Source organism: Budorcas taxicolor, chromosome 1 (genome assembly GCF_023091745.1).
Source record: "Budorcas taxicolor isolate Tak-1 chromosome 1, Takin1.1, whole genome shotgun sequence".
Classification (NCBI taxonomy): domain Eukaryota; kingdom Metazoa; phylum Chordata; class Mammalia; order Artiodactyla; family Bovidae; genus Budorcas; species Budorcas taxicolor.
The window spans coordinates 28,121,454-28,128,677 of NC_068910.1; the positions used below are offsets into that span (position 1 = coordinate 28,121,454).

The window sequence follows — 7,224 nt, forward strand, 5'->3', positions numbered from 1 at the left end:
CTAAAAATCCACTGTTGTGTTATAATGATTCACTCTTGCATTATTAAAAACCTAATTCCTCAAATACGACTTAAAGTTCAGGTTGGCCTTGAAATATTTTCCCCTTCTCCATCTGCATGCAGCAACATTATTGGAAGAAATAACTTCTGACAATATATTTAATTTACTGAGCTCCAAGGAGCTGAAATTTGCTAATGTTTCAGCTCCAGGTGGGCAACATGATTACCACTGCTTTTAAAACACCAATTTCATATGTTCTCAACCATTTTCATTACACCGTAAGGGGGAGCAAATCATTGGGGTTCAGACTGTTGTGCCAAGGAAATAATTTATGTCGCCTCGAACTAGAGATCTCAAAATAACAAATAACATTTGTAGGATACACAGCACAGAACACCTAAAGCATTTTCTTTATTTGAACTCTGGCTTGTAATTTCTTATTCCAAAGCATCTCATTAAAGGCTAAAAAAGGGCTTTGGTAGAGCCAGAGAAAGCTCAAACTGTCCCTTTGCCATTAAGCCTAAGATTTTAAGCCAATTTCCTCTATTTTTTTTGTTTTTGGCCCTTGGTACTCTATTAAAGCCCTTTATTATTCCTGGTGTGTGCTCAGGTACAGACATGGGAGGCTTAATCCAGCAGATTCAAAATTCCATTTTGAAATTCTGCTTATTAAAATGTCTGGTTGCCTTGGTAATGGGGCAGGGAGGAGAGTGGTCAGATAAAGGACATTACGGGACATACACACACTAAAATTTTTTTCTCAACTTCAAATTTAACTGGGTATCCTTTCCTTTTATTTGGTAACTCTGGCAATTCTACACATAGCACAAGTGAAATTATACCCTGGGGTAGAAAAATGTTAGCTTGCATCCCTTTGTGAATGGGAAGATAGAAAGGGCAAGTTGTGAGCTTTAGAATTGTCCCAATCTGGGATAGATTTCTGGCTTTATACTTAGTGCTGTGGCCCTGGGCGGTGTATATGAGGAGTTCCTCGGGTTTCCTTTCTCTCATCTATAAAATGGGTATATTGAATGCTTGCCTCCTCTGGTGGTAGGATGACCTGTTAGCACAGTGCAGTTCAATGTAGTCTAGTGCTGAGTCACGTTAGAGCCAGAAGCAAAAGGAATAAGCAGTAATACTGATTCTAACCTTATTTTAAATTTTTATATTTTGTTCATTGTGGATTTTTTTTTTGCCTAGGTTTTGATTATTTTGACTTTTAAAAATATTTTGTGGCTTTTCACAAAAATGGTGCTGAAGGTGAAGAAGGAAGCTCCTGTCCCCCTACCAAAGCCACAGCCAAAGCAAAGGCTTTGAAGGCCAAGAGAGCAGTGCTGAAAAGCGTCCACAGCCACAAAGAATAGAAAATCCAGACGTCACCCACCTTCCAGCAGCCCAAAACACTGCAACTCAGGAGGCAGCCCAAATATCCTAGGAAGGGCACCCCTGGAAGAAACAAACTTGACCGCTATGTCATCTTCGAGGTCCCCCTCACCATGGAGAGAGTAGACGACAACACACTGGTATTCACTGTGGATGTCAAGGCCGACAAGCACCAAATCAAACCGGCTGTGACGAAGCTCTGAGATGTTGACATGGCTAAGGTCAACATCCTGATCAGGACTGATGGAGAGAAGAAGGCATGTGTCCGACTGGTCCTGATGATGATGTTGCCAACAAATCTGGGATCATCCAGGGCTTCCCTGGTGGCTCAGCGGGTGAAGAGCCCGCCTGCCAGTGCAAGAGATGCAAAAGAAGCAGGTTCGATCCCTGGGTACGGAAGACCCTGGAGAAGGAAATGGCAACCTGCTCCAGGATTCTTAACTGGAAAATTTCATGGATAAACGGGCCTGGAAGGCTCCAGTCCATGAGGTTGCAAAAAGGTAGATATGACTGAGTGCACGTACAGGCAAACTGAGTCCATCTGGCTAATTCCAAGTATAAAAGTTTTCACAAAATAAAAAACAAATTTTTTTTTTTTCGTGGCCATGCCACTTGGCTTGTGGACTCTTAGTTCTCTGACCAGGGATTGAACTCCAGCCTTCGCCAGTGGAGGCACTGGCCCACCATGAAATTCCCTTGATTATTTTTAAAAGACTGTTGAAATATTATTTATCTTTATTTATCTGGGCTTTCTGGTACCCCCTTACATTTTGCACTTGAGCAAGTACTTCACTCACTTTAACCTAATCCCAGCCCTGGTACTCAATGAATGTTAAATATTATTGACATGTACCATTTAAATTTTATTGATAAAGTTTATAGTATTATTAAAAGTTATTAATAACAGCTCCCTTGTATTCCACATCCTTGCAAGTCTCATATTAGAAACAATAATGACAACAAACACCGATAAGCGCTAGCTGTGTCTGAGGCACTGGGAGTTCATGGTTTTAGTGAATCCTTACAATTTCATGTTACAATTCTTATTTCTATCTTATTGGAATATGACATTTTAAAAAATTTTAACTTCCCCAAGAAGACATTGCTAATAAATCAAACTGTCGGGTGTTCAATTTTTTTTTTTTTTCCTGAATAGCCTTTAAACCTGGTTTGTACATCCATTTGAATTCAGTATTGTGGGGTGGCCCCATCAGAAATCTCCTGCCTGCAATAACCCATGCAGGCCTCTAGGTGTCCTCGTTGACCAATTTTGCCAACACCCGCGTTCTAGGCCAGAGGAAACAGGAAAGGTTTTCTCAGGGTTGCCCTTCCAGAAGAGCTTCATTCTATGCATAATGACAGACCAAACCAGGCCTAGACTGGAAGTTTTCTGATATGAAGAAGGGCTTGTATTGAGCAGGGCCAACCTCTCTCCACACAGAGGTGTAAGACCTATGTCCCTAGCATACCATCCCCCAAAACTTTTCATACATCTGTCCCACCTGCCCTTGGCCAGAGGACTGGCAAGTATGGCTGTCCCTGTATCTATGGGACATGTTCTGTGGTGTCCCTTATTGATTTTTTAAAATCAGGATACCCCAAGTGTCCTATATGCAGCTTTCTTTTCCCTCCCCCAATAAATTAGAGTTATTTTACAAATTTAACTGGGCATCCTGCATTTGCTAAATCTGGCTACCCTCCTAACTGGCTTGTTTGCACTCTTATACACATGAAAAGGCAGGTACCAGTCTTTGAGACAGCAGCAGGCTCAAGCCCAGGGTGAAGCAGCCAGGGCACTCACTCTCAGGCTCTTTAAACTATACCCTGCCCTAGGCCTGGCCTTGCAGGAGGACTCTGACCGAAAGGTCAGGAAAACATCTTAATTGGTTTGACTTCTTGGGTTAATCTTTATGCAGCCCCCTTCCACAGTGTACACCAGCAGGGCACAAATTCATGATTTTCAAATGTTCTACTGAATGCATTTGTGAACTGCAATCCAAGCCTGCGTGCTTTCTTGATACATAACTTGGGCAAACTGCTCAGTTTCCTCAAGCTTTTGTTTGTGATTAATACTTGCAAACTTGCTCTGAGGATTAAATAAGAGAAAAAAAAAATTCCATATGCTCCAGACAGTACTTGAGACCTACGATGAATTGTTTCAATAGTGTTGTCATTTCAGAGGTTAAACTAAGGCCGTGCAAATCCTCTGAACCCCAACTTTCAAGACACTCTAATCCTTAACATCACCACCTTTCTTTCAGGGGATAATTTATATTATGAAGCATCTGCTGGGGACTAGATTTTGTGCTGAGCTGTTTATGTGCATTATATTTTTTGTTTTTCTTGCTACTTAAATTTATTGTTTCTTTTGTCTTAAAAGGTATAAAAACTGCCTGGATCGGTCACTTTGAGTCTGTTGTTTTTTCATTTTGTACTGGAATATGGGCGATTAACAATGTTGTGATAGTTGAACAGTGAAGGGACTCAGCCATATGTATACATGTTTCCGTTCTCCCCCAAACGCTCCTCCCATCCAGGCTGCCAAACAACATTGAACAGAGGCGCATGTTCTATACAGTAGGTCCTCGTTGGTATGCGTGTTATCTTGTTCAGCCCACAAAAACCCTTGCGTGATGTGTCCTAGACAGGAAACTGAGGCCCAGGGAGGTTAGGAAAATGACCCTTGATCATACAACCAGAGCCGTCGGGTTGGGATTGATTCCAAGCCCGGCAGCGTGTCTCCAGATCTGCCTGACTTCAAAGCCTGCATAAGCACTGCTTTGAAGAGATGGTAATGTCTGCCCAGACACCCACGATCAACTCCCAGGAAGGCTTCTTTCATGGGAATTGAAGGGCTGCTGAGAATGCCCTTCCCACTTTTGGGGCTGTCAGTCTCCCTAAAGAGATCTTTCTCACTCTGGCTTTCCAATCTTTGATCTCCTTATGGCACCATTTTCTCACGAAATTGAGGAGAGGACAATATAAAGAATGGTTTTCCGGGAAAAGTTCTGTGTTTGTGCTAGGACGGAGCAGTGCGGTTAGGTTACAAAGCTAGTCTAATTAATTCATAGGACTTTCCAGCCATGTCATGCCTGCAGCTCAGTTGTGTCTGACTCCTTGCAGCCCACCAGGCTCCTTTGTCCATGGGATTTCCCAGGCAAAAATAGTGGAGTGGGTTGTCATTTCCTTATCCAGGGAATCTTTCTGATCCAGGGATTGAACCTGCGTATCCTACACTGGCAGGTGGATTTTTCTTTTTTTTTTTTTTTTACCACTGAGCCACTAGGGAAGCCTAGGACTTTGCAGGGCATTCCTTAAATGCCTTTGCTTTCCTCCTCCACCCTTCGTGCAAACGTAATTCTTGCCCAGTTGGTTGTTAACTAGTCCTTCAATTAGGCATATCCTCAAGCCACACCCTGATCAGAAAGAAGTGTCTGAATTGCACATCCTGAAAACTCACAAACTGCAGACTGCTCTGGACTGTCCTTTGCGCTGTTATTTTCACCATGCTATTCCGATCTGCGTCCCTTCCACTGGCCCTCCCTCTTTCTCCTCCCCAGGCTGACTCCTGTTCGCTCCTTCTCTTTTTCATTTCTTTTGGCTTCCACTAAATGAAGGTGCTTGGTGAGCAGTCCCTATTTATAATATCACGGCAATAGATGGCAGAAGTTTTGGAGTCAGACGTAGGTTTGAATTTTGGCTTTACAACTTACTTTCTGCGTGGTCAAGCCAAGGCCACGGTAATCTTCCTGAATCTCTTTATATCTTCTTTTTTGCCGTTCTGTGTGGCTTGCAGCATGCGATTAGCTCCTGGACTAGTGATTAAACTTGCGCCTTCAGTTGTGAAAGCTCAGAGTCCTGTTAGGGAAACCATTAACTGAAACTGCCCACCCTGGCCAGGCACCATACTAACCACTTGTATGAGTTAGCTTAAACAGGGGGTCCTGGTAAGGAATGCAGAACAAGGTAGCGACAACTGGAAGAATTCGGGAAACCTCATATAAGGAGAGAGGAGAGGCTGGTCCCAAAGTTCTACCAACCTCCCAAAATTACTCTCACTGGAATCCATCTTGGCTGAGAGACAGGCATGCACGCACACGCAGAGGCACGCACACGCAGAGGCACGCACACGCAGAGACACGCACGCACACGCAGAGGCACGCACACGCAGATGCATGCACGCATGCGCCACCAGGAAGTCAGGGTAATTGGCCAGAGACAACTGAAACTAACCTGGTTGTCTTAAAACTGGAGGCTGCAAGCCACGTGGCAGAGCTGTTCTCGGGGGTCCCCTTACCATGCTGCTCTGTTCCCCGGGCGCCCCCACCCCACCCCCATTAAGTCTCTTGCTTTCTCAGCATGTGTGTCTCCTGGGACAATTCGTTTCCGACTGTCAGACAAGAGCCCACTTTCGGAGCCCTGGAAGGGGGTCCCCCTTCCTGCGACATAACCGCTAGACCACCAAGGAACTCTTTTAAATCCTTTTTCTGGGATAAGACGACCTCTATCACACAACTGAAGAAAGGATTAAACGAAGTAATGTGTTACAACACTTAGTCCATCGTTGCAACAATGGCAAGAGCTCAAAAATGACCGCTTTATTACCTATATTTCTTTAATCCTAGAAAAAAAATCTGCCCTGCTATTCTTTCAGTTTCTAAAACTGGCAAAGCTTCTCCTAGCTTTTGAGGCCATGGCAAATGCCGTAATGCCACTCTCCAAGCCCTAGGAGAGCTTCTTTTCCTTTTTGCTTAACTGGATCTTTTCTTACCAATCCCTAAAATCAGGCTTCAGCATCACTGCTAGAAAGGTCTCATGTCCTACAGAACTAAGGCATTATTCACGTCCCCTTTTCTTCTCACCACTCTTGGCCCCCATAGGACTAATGATCATTTTAAGCTACTCCAGCCAATCACTTTTGTTTCTCCCTCATTGCACTGTAAGGCTTCAGGAAGACATTGTATTTTCACATCAAAACTTTTCTACTGTACCGAAGAAAGGCATTATTTCAATTCTGAAAGTTCTTAAGGACTGACATTTGAACCTTTGTTCCTAAGAACAGGCTTTAAACTAATAGTGCAAAACAATTCTGGAATCTTTATTGCTTAACATTAAGCTTTTATGAATACAAAGAAGGACCTTGGATACTTTCCTCAAATAGAGAAAAAAATTAAACATCCAGGAAGGTGAGACAATTTTTTTCAATCCACCTTGTAAAACATACATCTTTATGAGGTAGATCAATATATACTGACAAAACGTGAGGCCCAACATGTTTTGATGAAAAAAGTAAGTTGTAAAAGTATAGTTGTTATATGATGCTGTTTTTAAAGAAACTACTATTGGCATAGAAAAAAATCTGAACTGATATACAATAAATTAACAATTGTATCTGGTAATGTTAGGTTATAGGGCATGATGGTGCTTTTATGGTAAATATTTGCTTCATGTTTGAATTTAAGATTTTTAAGATGAGGGTATGATATTTTGCAATAAAAAATGTATCAATCTGATGTGTTGAAAAATTTACCTCTGTCACTTTTTGGTTATTAATAAGCATATCAATAATATGGTTAGGAAGTGCTTTTCAAAAAAAGATGAGAGGAAAATCATACAGCAGACCCACTGTGTCTTCAGTTTCTGTAACTTCTTGTCCTAGTTGAGAGCCAAGTTTTATTTTTTTCAAGGTATACCTGCAATTCTGAGCCTATCATTTCTTTGACAGGAAAATAAATGATATCTTATTTCCACGTAAAGTACTTGTACAGAAATACTAATCTCCCTATATTTCACTTCCCACGCCCCGTGCCCCATTGCATGGGATTAAAAGATAACAGAAAT

General features: G+C 42.3%; 1 pseudogene; it reads left to right on the forward strand.

Moving 5' to 3' along the window:
• The first annotated feature begins 1,248 nt into the window (after positions 1-1,248).
• On the forward strand, positions 1,249-3,266 carry LOC128051700 (60S ribosomal protein L23a-like; annotated as a pseudogene).
• Positions 3,267-7,224: the final 3,958 nt, after the last annotated feature.